Consider the following 17,386-nt stretch of genomic DNA (forward strand, 5'->3'; position numbering starts at 1 on the left):
ATATAGTACATCATCAGTTTTTGATGTAGTGTTCAACGATTCATTAGTTGTGTATACTTCTAAGACAAATTTCATTTTGTAAGTGATCTACCACTTTTTGTCCAAAAATGTCAAACCTTGGCAGGATAAAAACATCACTGGCTATCTCTGTATTGGTGTCAAGTATACATGGCTTACTTATTGATGATGAAGAAGTTCATGCTTCAAAAATTTCATCTGAAAACTGGTAACAGTAACTTTTACTTTGAAATTCATGTTCAAAATACTGTTTCTCATTCCACATTCTGAAAGGCTGAAAAACACATGCCCATCCCCATACTTGTTATTTTTCCTATGCTTTCCTTAGTGCTTTATTAGTAGAATATACATGGTTTCTGAAACAAATGAGCATGGAAACACAGTCCATTATCTGCTACTTAATTCAAGTTTGGATATAAAATGATTGAAGACTAAAAAATATCCAAGAAATTAAGAGGAATACATACATACATACACATATTTATAAAAACGTGTCCTCCTACACATGTATAATCTATGCTTTTAAAAAAAATCATACCAAATGTACAGGGTCCACCCCACACTTTAAACACATAATGATAGAGCCCAAGAGTTACTGGGCTAGCTTAGCATCACTGCAGAAGGGAGCTTATCAGAGGACAAGAAGTAAAATGGCATTAGAAAGCAGTATTTTAGACTGTGCATTTTTCAAATGAATCACTAAAAATAGACACTTTCCATACATTCCCCCGTTTTCTCTACCTCACAATAACCTCAGAGTCAATTATCTTCAGCTTTCATTTGAAATATTAAAGTTGTCATAAAACGATGGCAGAGTTGTACAGCAGAAGATGACAAAGTCAACCAACCAGTAAGATCGGAGGTAGGCAATGTGGACTTCATTTGTTAGCAGGAATAAAAGCTCATCATGATATGTTTCCTATCAACATCTCTCTTATACTTCCAGGAAAATTGGCTTTTCTATTCCAAATTATGCTTTATTGACAGTCACTCAAATTGTTTACTTAAAATATGTTTAAAGACACACACTTTGAATCTCCCTTATGGCTATGATGATTAACATTTTTTCATGTGTCTGATTGCCATTTGTATGTTTTATTAGAGAAGTGTCTGTCCATATCTTCTGCCCATTTTTTGATATGATTGTCTGTTTTGTGTGTGTTGAGTTTGAGGAGTTCATTATAGATCCTGGATATCAACCTTTTGTCTGTACTGTCATTTGCAAATATCTTCTCCCATTCCGTGGGTTGCCTCTTTGTTTTCTTGACTGTTTCCTTGGCTGTGCAGAAGCTTTTGATTTTGATGAAGTCCCAAAAGTTCATCTTCGCTTTTGTTTCCTTTGCCTTTGGAGACATATCTTGAAAGAAGTTGCTGTGGCTGATATCAAAAAGATTACTGCCTATGTTCTCCTCTAGGATTCTGATGGATTCCTGTCTCATGTTGACGTCTTTTATCAATTTTGAGTTTATCTTTGTGTATGGTGTAAGAGAATGGTCGAGTTTCATTTTTCTACATATAGTTGCCCACGTTTCCCAGCACCATTTATTGAAGAGACTTTTTTCCACTGTATATTTTTCCCTGTTTTGTCGAAGATTATTTGACCATAGAGTTGAGGGTCCATATCTGGGCTCTCTACTCTGTTCCACTGGTCTAGGTGTCTGTTTATATGCTAGTACCATGCTGTCTTGGTGATCACAGCTTTGTAGTAAAGCTTGAAATCAGGTAATGTGATGCCCCCAGTCTTATTTTTGTTTTTCAACATTTCCTTAGTGATTTGGGGTCTCTTCTGATTCCATACAAATTTTTGGATTATTTGCTCCAGCTCTTTGAAGAATACCGGTGAAATTTTAATCGGAATAGCATTAAAAGTATAGATTGCTCTAGGCAATATAGACATTTTAACAATGTTTATTCTTCTGATCCAAGAGCATGGAATGGTCTTCCATCTATTTGTGTCTTCTTCAATTTCTTTCATGAGTGTTCTGTAGTTCCTCGAGTACAGATCCTTTACCTCTTTGGTTAGGTTTATTCCCAGGTATCTTATGGTTCTTGGTGCTATAGTAAATGGAATCGATTCTCTAATTTCCCTTTCTTATTTTCATTGTTAGTGTATAAGAAAGCCACTGATTTCTGTACATTGGCTTTGTATCCTGTCACATTGCTGAATTGCTGTATGAGTTCTAGTAGTTTGGGGTGGAGTCTTTTGGGTTTTCCATATAAAGAATCATGTCATCTGCAAAGAGAGAGAGTTTGACTTCTTCATTACCAATTTGGATACCTTTTATTTCCCTTTGTTGTCTGATTGCTGTTGCTAGGACTTCTAATACTATTTTGAACAAGAGTGGTGAGAGTGGGCATCCTTGTCGTGTTCCTGATCTCAATGGGAAGGCTGCAAGCTTTTCCCCATGGAGGATGATATTTGCTGTGGTTCTTTCGTAGATAGATTTGATGAAGTTCAGGAATGCTCCCTCTATCCCTATACTTTGAAGCATTTTAATCAGGAACGGATGCTGGATTTTGTCAAACGCTTTTTCTGCATCAATTGAGAGGACCATGTGGTTCTTTTCTCTTCTCTTATTAATTTTTCTATCACATTGATTGATTTGTGAATGTTGAACCATCCTTATAGCCCAGGGATGAATCCCACCTGGTCATGTTGGATAATCTTTTTAATGTGCTTTGGATCCTATTTGCTAGGATCAGGGAGATTCAAATTAAAACTACATTGAGATATCACCTTACACCAGTTAGAATGGCCAAAATTAGCAAGACAGGAAACAACATGTGTTGGAGAGGATGTATAAAAAGGGGAACCCTCTTACACTGTTGGTGGGAATGCAAGTTGGTGCAGCCTCTTTGGAGAACAGTGTGGAGATTCCTCAAGAAATTAAAAATAGAACTTCCCTATGACCCTGCCATTGCACTTCTGGGTATTTACCCCAAAGATATAGATGTAGTGAAAAGAAGGGCCATCTGTACCCCAATGTTTATAGCAACAATGGCCACGGTCGCCAAACTGTGGAAAGAACCAAGATGCCCTTCAACGGATGAATGGATAAGGAAGATGTGGTCCATATACACTATGGAGTATTATGCCTCCATCAGAAAGGACGAATACCCAACTTTTGTAGCAACATGGACGGGACTGGAAGAGATTATGCTGAGTGAAATAAGTCAAGCAGAGAGAGTCAATTATCATATGGTCTCATTTGTGGAGCATAACAAAAAGCATGGAGGACATGGGGAGTTAGAGAGAAGGGGTTTGGGGTAAATTAGAAGGGGAGGTGAATCATGAGAGACTATGGACTCTGAAAAACAATCTGAGGGGTTTGAAGTGGCGGGGGGGTGAGAGGTCGGGGTACGAGGTGGTGGGTATTATAGAGGGCACGGATTGCATGGAGCACTGGGTGTGGTGAAAAAATAATGATACTGTTATGCTGAAAATAAATAAATGAAAAAAAAGACACCCACTTTAATTTTTTTTCAGACCCTGTATTTTCACATAGAAAAGGTCTTATTTTTTATATGAAAGGGAAATATTAGTAGGTTCCTGAAAGATGCTGGCCCAGAAAACATAAAGTCCTAAGAAATCAAATAAGGGGAGGTATAACAATCCTTAAAGAATATCAATAAATGTCAACACCCACACACATTCTCTGATGTCAATAAGGTGGCCAATACTGCTACCTGACATTCTATAAAATATTTCAAGGCTTTACCAACTCATTTATTATACTCATATTATACTCATGTGACTTAACTATAGTCATATATAAAATGGAGTTTCCGAAAGGGTTGGGCCTTACTCAGTACCATGAGACACACCGAAAATAACACTAAACTTCTCTTTAAGAAAAAAAATCAAAGACTTCTGCCCAAACCAACCCCAACATTTTTCCTAGCAGATAATATGACTTTCTTAAAAGGAATGATTTCTCTGTAAATGACTTAGAAACTAGTTGAAGCTGTTTGGGATTACCCAATATGTGACCTTATTCAAACTTCTCACAGCACCTGCTCCCCACCTTCACATCTTGATGGAAATAAGCATATGGTGCAGATTTGAAGTGAAAGCTTATTCAAGGTTATGAGAAAATCAAAGAAATTTGGACTATATATGAAGATTGCTTTTTATTTTCCAATATCTTCTACAGAATCTCATAAAGAATTTTTTTAAAGTTTCAATAGAAAACAAAGAAACCACTGTAGCCCTGAAATCAACTCTTGAGGAAATATAAATTGCTGCTTTTTCAGATGGACAAAGAGACTGAAAAAAAAAGAATCATGGAAAAAACTATGCATGGTGGTGAATGAAATTTACCTGTTGACAGTCTGAAAAGAATATGTCAACTGTGCACAATGCTGATTTTGTATAAAATAACTGAGAAGAATGTGTATAAAATAACTGGGAATATTTCTAAGGATTACACACAGATGTAACAAATACTGCAACTAACAAGAGTTTTAAAATTTTATTCTATTTGATGAGTACATAATAAATAGGTATTGTAAGGGAATGTTATATTTTTCTAAATACACTAAAAATGGAATGAATTTCTTTGGCTTCTTTGCCTCCTCAGCTAGAGTTGAGTGACCTGTGAATATTTAATTTATAAGAAATGAAATATGTTTCATGTCATGATAATACAGAGAAAGAGCATGGGCAATTTAGCAATCCAGTTTGTAATTTGATATTAATGAAATATGTCAAGAGGGCATCTGTCATTAGCATCTGCAGGGTAGTTCCAATATCGAATGATGCCAAGGGCAAGATGTTCATCACAGAGTGTTAATCCTAGCTGTGTCCATACAATGCAAACATACTTAGACTGAATGCAAATTACTACCAACATTCTGAATAGTCACTTCCAAACAAGATAAAACAAGCACATATTTCAAAGGATGAATGCAAAACCACTCTTCTCATTCTCAAAAGTATCTAGAAGTGCAAGCAAATACTCAGTTTGTATGTGAATGTTTTCATATCATACAGAGAGTCTTCTTTCCTTTCCTTGATTTGTTTTCAGTTTAGGAAAAAATCCACCAGGGTGGCTCCTGGATGGCTCGGTCCATTAAGCTTCTGACTCTTGATTTCAGCTCAGGTGGTGATCTCAGGGTCCTTAGATGGAGCCCGACCTCTGGCTCCTTACACAGCAGGGAGTCTGCTTGGGATTCTCTCTCTCCTTTTGCCCCCTTCCTGCCGCATTATGGGCACTCTCTCTCTAAAATAAGTATTTTTTTAAAAATCCGCCAAGGCAAATTTTCAATTTGAAGGAGGGGAAAACTAGAGAAAATGGAAAAAGCAAACTTAAATATTAGGTGTGTAGAAGAAAGATAGGTAGTGGGAGTGACTTAAGAAGGGCAAATGGAGATGGAAGAAGGTAATTAAGAGATTAAGCAGTCTATTTGTTCACAAAGCAGTCACAGGAGTCCAGGAAAGACAGTAGAGGAGGAAAGCCCTTCTGTGGCTCAGAACAACAATGCTTTTGCTTCTACCACCATTCTATTTGCTAAAATAATGTATAAAATCAGCCCTAATTCGGTGTGGAGAAAATAGATTCTACCCTTACAGGGAGGAACTGCAAGTTATGTTAAAATGGGCATGTTTACAGGTAAAAGTGGAAAATTAGAGCCACTTATGTAATTAATTAATTTACTACACTTACTAAACAAAGAAATGAAATATCAGACTTAATAATAAAGTTTAATTTCCCTATTTGTAGATTAAAAATAACTGTAAGTAAAATTTCTATTTTTTCCTTTCTGGATCCCTTGAAACCCTTAGATATTGTGACTTTAATAACAAGTATCCAATTTAGTTTATTCAAATTTAATAGGGAAAAAAAGGCAAAGAACTCTGACTTTCAAATAAATAAAATTAGTAAGATAGTTTCCCAAAATATCTAATATTAAGAAAATAATATTACTACTATTATTTTAAACCATATTTTTACTTAAAGCATTAAGAATTACTTCCCACAGGCAATGCTCTTGGGTCTCCTCCATCCTTGGGAGCTTTGTACTATCATTTAACTATCCCTCAATACACTTTGCTCTGCTGCCCACTAACTAACTAACTAAATAAATAAATAAATAAATAAATAAAATTACATCCCACGATAAAAATGAAAACAATATTCTCAGTTTTTCCCAACTTCTTTCCTACAGCCTTCTGTATTGGCAAGTTGTTTTATACATACCTTTTACAGTGTTAACGTTTATAACTTTGATATTCTATTCTATAACCATAATATGCACAGTTGTGTAATATAATTCCATATTTCAATGAATTCTGTATTTACAACGAGGTCTTTAACCCAGATGCCTCAATTCCTGACTTCTATTTAATCACTTCTCAAGTTCTCTGGATTTCATTAGCAAATAGTTTGTTTTATCCTCAAGAGTGTATATGGATGATTTATTCCCTGAGTTCTTTCCTGATTAAAAAGGTATGTCTGGAGGACATGGGGAGTTAGAGAGAAGGGGGTTGGGGTAAATTGGAAGGGGAGGTGGATCATGAGAGACTATGGACTCTGAAAAACAATCTGAGGGGTTTAAGTTGGGGGGAAGGTCGGGGTACCAGGTGTTAGGTATTATAGAGGGCACGGATTGCATGGAGCACTGGGTGTGGTGAAAAAATAATGATACTGTTATGCTGAAAATAAATAAATGAAAAAAAAAAGGTATATCTGCTGTTCTACTATCAAAACTGAATCCAGAGTGAGCAAAATATTTTTGGGTCACAATTTCTCTCAGAAATTTTTTGGTAGGGATTTATTATCACCTAGTGTTCAATATAGTTTGGTGAAAGCTAAGAGTCTTATTTAGTTGCTATAGGTTGTTTTTTAGCTAAGTATCATTATCATTTTCTTTATCATTTTGCATAGGTCATTATCATGGTGAAATTTCCAACTACTTTCTTCATCATCAAAGTGCAATTTCCAACTACTTTCTTCATCATTTTGCATAGGTCATTATCATGGTGAAATTTCCAACTACTTTCTTCATCATTACCATGGTGAAATTTCCAGCTACTTTCTGCTCACCTCACTTTGTATTCAGTGTAACTTACTGGGCATGTGCACTCCATTCTAAGCACTGATATAGTCACAAAGTACCAGATAACAAGTAGGGTGAGGATTTCATGTGAAATCTTCATATAAAATTCAAAAAAGATAGATTAAGCATTTTAGGCATTATTGATTTAAAGTTTTTTTTGCAAATTTCTCTCTTTCTTTATTCCAATCCTGTATTCCAAATACATACTTAATTAATCTGTTAAATAGATAACTGGGTATATTTTCGGTCACTTTTTGTCATTATCTGTGTCATTTGTCTAAATTAACATAGTGAATCTATTATCATTACATCTCAAATGTAATGCTAATACACTATACTTAAACATCCACTACTTTCATTATATTTAACATGCTAGATTTACTTCCAATACTGAGTCCAAGATTGCAGTTTTTAGATACCCCTCCACGACAGCACACATCATATGACATTTACTTCACAAGAATATGCTAACTGGTTTCTGTTTGAAAGTTATTACAACTTGAGAGTACTAAAATGCACATTTTTGGTAATATGGCAAACTTGACAAAGAATAAAAACTATCATAACCCATAGAAAATAAAAAGATATAGAAGACATAAAAAGTGGTTTTAATTAAGTAAGGGAATAAAAGTTAGGGGCATAAATGACTAAAATTCGTAATTTCATAGGTGTTATAGGAGATTTGACCCTGCTATTTCCCAGGGACATCTGTGGATCTACAGATACTTGGGTTTTAAAACATTCACCAGATGAATTAACAGGAAACAAAAACTGGGGTCTGAGAAGAGTGAGATGCTAGTTTGGAGACACCTACATGAAGAAGAACCACAGAAGGGTAATATACTAGAAAGGCAGCCAAGTCCTACCTCAGCTTTGTCTATAGATAATGAGCAGAGGGAAAAAAAAAAAAAAAGTTCTCCCCAAGAATTACTCCTCTTAAACACATCCTCATATAGATTTGAGTTATAATTAAAATCCAAGTTGAAAAATTTAAGTGTCCTGGGTTGTCAGTGCCCCTGGGAAAAGGACAGAAATATATTTAAATAATGTCAGAACCAACTATTTTAAACCTAAAACTCAAAGAATTGCCATGGTCAGCACTCCTGAAATCATTATCAGACAGTAAAAATATACACAGAAAGAAATGCCAAAACATGCCATTGTGAGCAAGAATATCAAGAAGCCACAAAAAATGACTTCACATATGTGAAGGCTTCAGAAATGGAAATCATTACATACATATGTAAAGCTGAGAAAGAGAACCAACCATAGGTGGAAATCTGATATGTGGTCTCACAGGCATTACAGAATAGCAAGCAAAGAATTAGCTATTCAAGAAGTGGAGCTAGGACAATGGTAATACATGAGGGGGAAACAGAACATTGACATATCACACAGAAATCAATACTAAAGTAGTTAGCACTAAATTGTTCAATATAAAACTTTTAAGTCAAAAAGATAATGTAAAACAGTATTTATATATGACATAAGAAGTACAAACCATAAAGAAAAAGAATAAGATCAACCATATTAAAAATAAGGAATTCTTTTTATCAAAATGTATCATAAAGGGATTTCTGTTTTAGGTCAAGAGGGAGGTATCCCACTATTAAAAACTGAGAAATATACATGAATTCTTTTCAGACATTGAACAATGGATAGTAGGCAAGTAAAATCCCTAAAAGAAGGGGAAAAAATCAAGTCAGCCCCATCATCACCCAATATTTTGGTCTATAAGCAATTTTTAGACCATGGCTCATGGACTGGAATACAAACCGTCTGGTAGTCTATCAATGAGAAGATGAGACAGAGATGTGAAGGTAGTGGGAACTTAAGGAATACAATATCAAAAGCAAGGAGCTACAAAAGGAAAAATTGTCTATCTATTGTGGAACCCTTGAGTCTTTGGCCAAATACTAAACTGTGCATTTAGAGAGTCAAAGAGCTGGTGAAGAACAGTTTCCAAGGAAAGAAAAACTTCTAGGAAACTTTAAATCAAAAAGTTTCAGGAGCTCACAAAAGGATGAGAATCATCCAAGATCACAGAAGTCATAATGAAGAGACTTTGTTGAATACATGGAGGTTTAGTGAGTGATCCCACATGTTAACACACTGTTTTGAAGAATAAGTCAGACCTAGCGTTAAGGCCTGCAATATACATGACCTTAAAAAGCCTTTAAAACAGGCCTTGAAAGAATGAAATAGCTGTGCCAGAACTGTAATTTCTCTCCAGGTAAAAGGCCAACAGTCTCTATGTGAATATAATGCACTCCAGCAATCAAACACATACTTCAAAATGTCTTGGATTACTGAAAAAATAAGACAGGAAAGAAGAAAAATATGCACTGTATTTCTTGAAAAAAAAAATCACACAATAAAAGGAGACCTAGGAAGCACAGAGATGATTAAATTATTAGAGAAGAAGGTTAAAATAGTTATGGTAAGAAATGAACCACTAACACATTTAATGACATAAAAGAATCTCTAAATCATATGCTAAGTGAGAGAACCCAGACACAGAAAAGACCATGTACAGCATTATCTTGTGTATATGAAGTATCAGATAAAATGCAAAACTGTACACACAGAAAACAGATCAGAGGTTGCAAAAGGCAGAGATGCAGATAGAGGATTCACTGAAAAGGGGCAGGAGAAAACTTCTGTGATGAAGATGGTTTTAGTTGTGATTGTTATCTATTCTTAATTTAGGAGAATGTTTCTTGATTGTTGTAGTTATATGACTATGTATATTTGTAAAACTTATTGGGAAAAGGTAAGAGTAATTATATGTAAATCACATATTATTATATATACATTATGTATTCTGTATTTTAAAATGTGTTTTAACTATGTGGAAACATAAATGGAAAATACAAGTAAACTGAAAGGAACTCAAGAAAATACCAAAAACAGAAAGTGCAATGAACCAGACTGATGGAGTAGATGTTGTAGAATGAATCATCAGGAAAATAAAAGATAAAGCCATAGATATCATCCAAAATGAAGCACAGAGAGAAAAAAAAATTGGGGGGAAAAATGACCTAAGAAATAATACTGACTTCTTTAACAAATAGTGTCATTACAGTCCTAGAAGGAAAGGGGAAAGGAAGGAGAACAAAAACACACATTTGAAGATATAAGGGGACTTCTAGCATATCTTAGACTGTAGATATCTGGCAAGAGCACTGCCTCAGCCTTAACAAGATAAAGCCAAATAATCTATAAAAACACACTGTTTTTCACAACCAATCAGAGCTGAAGTTGTACAGCAACCAACTAGCCAAAAATACAAGGTAAGATAAGCAGCCCGAAGAAGTGAGACAAGAGCACTTACTCATCTGAAGCAGAACAAGGTAATGTGCTTCAGCATACAGTGGGGAAGCTGGCATCTTTAGCTGGGTATAAAAGGCCAAGTGTGCATGAGCCTTAGTGCATAGAACTCCAGGGTTCCATGGACATGTGAGAGTTAGCGCTCCCTCAGAGGTTCTTCTTTGTAGACTTTCATATGGTGATCATAAAGAAGATTGGGATAAGGTCCCAATGAAAACAGGTAAGTCAAGTAGCTCTGTCCTGATCCTTCCCTACAGTGGAGCAAGAGCTATAGGACTCTAAGGGAAGAACAGCAAAGGCTGTCATCTCCAGGGCACAGGGAAAGATCCACTGAACCTAGACAAACAGAAAGCATAAAATATTCTCTACCCATGCGGGGAGGGCAGAAAGGTGTCATGGGCGTGCAACATTAGACCTTTAGGCTGAGAAATTACTGTCAGGAGGACTGTCCTCCTCAAAACATCAGGGAAGTTAGTTCTTCAGGCTAAAGAAAACTTCCATCTGATGAAAGCCTGATCCTACACTGGGGGTGAGCAGACATTTTCCTTAAAGAGTCAGTAAAAAGTATTTTAGGTTTTCCAGGCTACTCAGATTCTGTTCCAAGTATTGAACTCTGCCATCATAGCATGACGTAGCCACACACAATAAATAAAGAAATGAGTGTGGCTATATTACAATAAAATTTTATTTACAAAATCATATGGCTGGCTATAGAATGCCAACCCATATCTATGCAAAGGATTAAGAAGCATCAGAATGGCAAATACACTGGTAAATAGAGGTTCTTTCTCATTTAACCATGAAAAAACACAAGTATTACTTTCCTACAGCAACTTAAAATAAAGACATAAAAACTAATAAGCCCAACTGTACAGATAAAATAAAAATCCTTAAAGAAAATTCAATTCAGGGGTGCCTGGGTGGCTCAGTGGGTTAAAACCTCTGCCTTTGGCTCAGGTCATGATCTCAGGGTCCTGGGATCGAGCCCCGCATTTGGCTCTGCTAAGTGGGGAGCCTGCTTATCCCTCTCTCGTTCAGCCTGCCTCTCTGTCTACTTGTGATCTCTGTCTGCCAAATAAATAAATAAAATCTAAAAAAAGAAAAGAAAATTCATTTTTTTTTTTAAAAAGCCAAAAGAAACAACAAAAACAACAAACAGGAAACAAAAGAGAAAATAAATAGCAGAATAAAAATAAATCCAATTATATGCTAAACTTTTAACTGTACAAAATGTAAGTGGTCTAAACAAACCAATTCAAAGGCAGAGACTGACAGACTGGTTTAAAAAGCAAGACCTAGGGATGCCCCGATGGCTCAGTTTGTTGAGTGGCTGGTTTCAGCTCAGGTCATGATCCCAGCGTCCTGGGATCGAGTCCCACATCAGGCTCCTTGCTCGGCAGGGAGCCTGCTTCTCCCTCTGCCTCTGCCTGTGCTCCCTCGCCCTCTCTGACAAATAAATAAATAAAATCTTTTAAAAAAATAAAATAAAAATAAAAAGCAAGACCTAGCTATTTATGAGAGGTGCATTTTAAATATAAAAGCACAAGTGGGAAGTAATTTAACATGCAAACAAGAATAGAAAAGCAGGAGTGGCTACATTAGTATCTGACAAAGTAGACAAGGATAAGGAGTATTGCCAGAGATAAAGAGGGACTGCAACATTTTTGACAAAAAGCCTATGAACATTCTTAAAATTATTTATTACTACTAGATGCTTTTAATATTTTCCTATTTTGTCACCAGCTTTTGACAATTTAATATGTACCACAGTACAGTTTCATTTCCGAGATAAGGAGGGTTAAATTATCAAGAAGACACAGCAACACTAAATGAGAGTACACACTTAAAAACACAGTGTCAAAATATGTAAAGCAAAACCAACAGCTATATCCATGAGATTTTTTTTAAGAATGTAGTGAATATGCAGATAATAGCAATTATAAAACACAAGAAAGTAATAGTGATATAGAAGACTTATAATAACACCATCACACAAATTTACAGAGTTGACCTAACAATTCACCCAGCATCTGAAAAATACATGGGTATTTTTAGAAATACAGTTTGGTGGCTTTTGGTATACTAATAAAGTAATTCAAGTATCACCACTACCTGACTCAGAGTACTTCCAGCCTCACCTCAAAAACAAAAACAAAACAAACAAACAAACAAAAAAAACCTGTACCCTTGAGCAGTCACTCCTCATTCCTCCCTCCCCTTGTTCCTGGCATGTTTATCTGTTTTTTGGCTCTACAGATTTGGCCATGTGGGGCATTATATATAAATGGAATCTTCTAATATGTTACCTTCTGTGTCTGCTTCTCTTAGCATAATGTTTTTAAATTTCAACCTCATGCAACATTAATCAATTCTCCCTTTCTTTTCATAATATTATATATAATAACAATGTTCCATTGCATAGGTAGAATTGGCTAAATAATGTTTCATTACATCGGTAAACCATGTTTGTGTTATCTAATAATCCATTAAGTGTTTTCTCAGTATGTTTACCTTATTGATACTACTTTAATTTTGTTGTCAAGTCAGAGAACCAAAAAAAATAAAAAAGGGGGAAAAAAGAGATACAAGAGGGGAAAATAAAAATACTTAGTTGAGGTATCAATCTGCTTTATTTTTACTTGCTTTTAAATTAAAGTCCTCTATGGAGTACCTGGGTGGTGCAGTTGGATGATTCTTAGTTTTGGTTCAGGTCGTGATCTCAGGGTCATGAGATCAAGCCATACATTAAACTCCACACTCAGCATGGAGTCGGCTTGAGATCCTCTGTCCCTCCCCCTCTGTCTCTCCCATTCATACTCTCTCTCTCTCTTTCACTCAAATAAATAAATCTTTAAACAATAAAAATAAAAGAAATAGACTAAAGTCCTCCAGGAAAATCCTGGGCCACCATTCTGCTTCATGGTATCCCACTGTCTTAATTTAAAAAATGGTCTGGGACGCCTGGGTGGCTCAGTTGGTTAAGCCTCTGCCTTCAGTTCAGGTCATGATCTCAGGATCCTGGGATCGAGTCCCGCATCGGACTCCTTGCTGGGCAGGGAGCCTGCTTCTCTCGCTGTCTCTGCCTGCCTCTCTGCCTGCTTGTGTGTACTCTCTCTCTCTCTCTCTCTGGCAAATAAATAAAATCTTTAAAAAAATGGTCTATCATGTTCAAAATGTACACATGATTTCATTTATTTTCATTCATAACTTGTTCACTCTCCTTCAGATTACAATGACACTCAAGGGGAAACTTTAAATTTCTGAAATTTATTAATTTTTATTTTTATTATTCTGAATGAATAATTTCTGGGGTAAAATATGTCTTTAAGTGAAGACTGCATTACTTCCCTATAAACCAGCTATAACTGGAATGTGTGTAAGCTGGAAATATATTTGTTATTTTACATGAATTTATTGTAAGTTGAATGGTAACTGATTGGTGGAATTATCAAGGAAAAGCCTCTCTTTCCAATAATGTCACTTTCCCTGCATTTCCCATAAGTGTCCATCAATGCTATGGGTTGTGCCAATAGCTCTTGGTCTGCATTTTCCTAAAGTGTTATACTAAGGATGCTTTGCATGAATTGGCATCTAGAATCTAATGAGGACACTGTTAAAGATAATATCTTTCAGGTCTAAATTAAATATCTTTAAAAGGTGAGTTACAGCAAAGTTCATTTTTCATGCACTTCACTCTCTAGAATGAAAGAATTCATTTGGAATATCTCAAAGTGGAATTCTCCTCCTTTACAATGTTATTATAACATCCCATTAATCTCTACCTTGCTAATTAAGAACATAGACACCTAAACAGAAATAAGTCCTATTTTACATTTGCTAAGCAAATGTTACCTTCATTTTTGAAGAGGCATAAGCAAAATTATAACAAAAAACATTTAAGATGCTTTAATGAAAAAGTGGTATTCGAGAATCTTCAGAACACCTACAAACATATGTTCAAGTACATTTTAAACTAAAAATACCTTTTTGTTTAAAATGTGACTCCCAAAAAACTTACACTTTTTTCATTCAATATTTATTGAGCATGGACTCTGTCTTCTAGATCTCTGTGATGGATCTGTCAATAAAATAGTGGGGGGGGGGAAAGGGTATAAACAGCATACATTTAAAAAAAGTATCATATTTAGATTTTAGATGGTGATAAGTTCTTTTTTTTAAAAGATTTTATTCATTTATTTGAGAGAGAGACAGAATGAGCATGATGGAGTTGGGGGTTATTGGAGGGAGAAGCAGGCTCCAGGTCAAGCAGGGAGCCCGATGCAGGACTTAATCCAGAATCATAACCTGAGCAGAAAGCAGTCACCCAACCAATTGAGCCACCCACATTCCTAGTACTACATTCTATGAGAAAAAGAAATAGAACTGATTAAGGGACATCAGGTGTGCTGGGAAGGCTTTAAATGAAGCCATTAGGAGAAGGTAAGAAATCATGTTTTTAAAAAAAAAATTTCAAAATAGGTAAGATCATGAGCCATTTGAGTAGCTGGAGGAAGAACACGCCAGGCACAGGGACGATTAAGGGCAAACGTCCTAAGGTACTGTGTTTCGAGATGTCCCTAGTCCTGATAATATCTTTGCTTTTCTACCAATCCTGCACCAAGGATCAAACCCTTGGGCCCTCCTTTGCTTTCTTCTATAATGAGTAACCACCCTTTCTGACCCCTGTACATTATATCCTCCTTGCCAGTTATTTTTCTTAGCACTGTATACAACCTACATAGATGGCTTCACCTGCCTCCTAAGGTCCCCAATCTCTCAATGCCACTCTTCAGATCATGAGTCTTCCTTACTATTTCAGTAAGTCCCTATTTTCTGCTGACTAGAAGTCAGGTTTCTTACCATAAAGATTCCACCCAGCTCTCCCATTCATCTGTTTCTTATGCTCCCACTCTCTCCCCGCAGGCCCAAACTGGACCACTAACTTTCCTTTAAGATTTCAGGCACCCAACTCTTGACTTTTCTCATGCTCATGGCTCTTCCTAAAATGACCATCACATCACAAGCCTGCCTCCTCTAAATGAAACCTCAACTCTTCTTAAAGGATTCACTCAGGTATCACCACACTTGTAAAACATTTTCTGACTTCTCCCACTGATGTGATGGCTCCCAGAACACCCAGAGCACTTTGCACCTCTCTTACTCATGGATCATGCTTTGCTTTGTATTATGCTTGTTCCTATTACTATAATAGTCTTCTAATACTTCAAATCTCCTAAGTTTAGGCCTAATTTCTCACATATTTTTATAGGATCTCCAATATGCACCACAAATATACAATCAATATGGTGGGAAAAACATGCAACTTCTTCCAGAATAAGGCAGCAAGTGTACAGCTCACTGGGAGTCCACATGTCATACTGATCAAGTTTCAAAAATTTGGGTTGTACCAATAGACTATACAGACAGGTGTAAATGACTAAAAGTCTCACTCCAGAAAGATGTATTAACATAATAGAACTAAATGCCGACTCTGGTACTACTAACTTATCTACATGCTAGTATTATTATGAAAGTAGTAAAAGTTGTGGCACTATTAACTGACAGTCATGAAGGATTATTATGTGCTTGGTACTGTGGTAAATACTTCCTTTGATTTAATTTATTTACTCTTCATGAAATCTCATCAAGTAGGTATTAGAATTATTCTTAATTTTCAGTTAAAGAAACAGATGATATGGTTAGTTAAGTAACTTGCTGACCACTGCATTTCTACAATGTCATATTTCTCTTCTGGGGAAATAGAACACAAATTCTTCTCAATATATGAATTTATCTATATATTTTCATGCATTTAATACTTCAGTTACTGTTTTGGGAGCATTACTGGCCCTGCAGGTAAGAATCTCATGTGTGTTAATGAAATAAAGTAGGAGTGCTTAGTTTTAAGAATCAAAATTTTAAAATACAAATTAGGATTAATGAATCCAAAATGGATTTTTCCCCCATAAAATGACACAGTGTTATGTGTTATTAAAAATGACCAATAAGGGTGCCTGGGTGGCTCAGTTGGTTAAGCCTCTCCCTTCAGCTCAGATCATGATCCCAGGGTTCTGAAATGGAGTCCCACATTGGGATCCCTGGTAGCAGGAAGTCTATTTCTCCCTCTTGCTCTGTCCCTGCTCCTCTGCTTTCTCTCTCTCTGTCTCCCCCGCCCCTTTCTCCCTTTCTCTCCTGTGTGTGTGTGCTCTCAAATAAATAAAATCTTTAATAAAAAATAGAAAAAGAAAAGTGACAAATGATAAGAAACAAATCCTTCACAGATTTTACGGCATAGTTAAAGAGAAAGTATTCTTCCATTTAACATTGGACCAACATTCTTAAGCCACTAGTAAAATACCTGCATGTGGGTCCAAGTAGTTCAAGACTGACTTTTCTCTAATTCCTTATTTTCTCATGGAGTTCAGAATAGGTTTTACTAAAGAAATGACATGGCTATTGATTATCATTTCCTAAGACTGTGCCTACTCTTAGAGTAATATTTTACCTTAAATTCAAGGATTGGACTCTGGTCCTTCAAAGCCATTATCCAGAAAGAAGGGGAAGAGATTACCAAAGCTTTAAAGGGTCCTCCATGATGACAGAAAAATCCTTTGGATTGGATAATCATGGAAGTCTAATCTCCTGGGTTTAAAACTGGCAGAGACCATTGAGCCATATTTTATCCTCTGTAAATTACTAGAAAAGTAAGCAGAGTAAGTTCATCAACTAATGATATACCATATCCTTGATAAACAAAAGAAAACATAACTAATACAAGAGAAGTCTGAATAAAATGGGTAATATGGCATCATAAAAACAAAAGTGCATGCAAAACTATAGGGTTTAGTGGCGAGTGATGAGGGGAATTATTTTAATAGTTGCAATATCAAGAAGGGCATCATTCTTATGGAAAAGACAAAAATTAAAGATGACATGTTAACTCCACATTAAAATAAAACTTGGTCACTTACTCCTTTAT

This window comes from Mustela nivalis (genome assembly GCF_964662115.1).
Source record: "Mustela nivalis genome assembly, chromosome: 3".
In the NCBI taxonomy this organism is placed as follows: Eukaryota; Metazoa; Chordata; class Mammalia; order Carnivora; family Mustelidae; genus Mustela; species Mustela nivalis.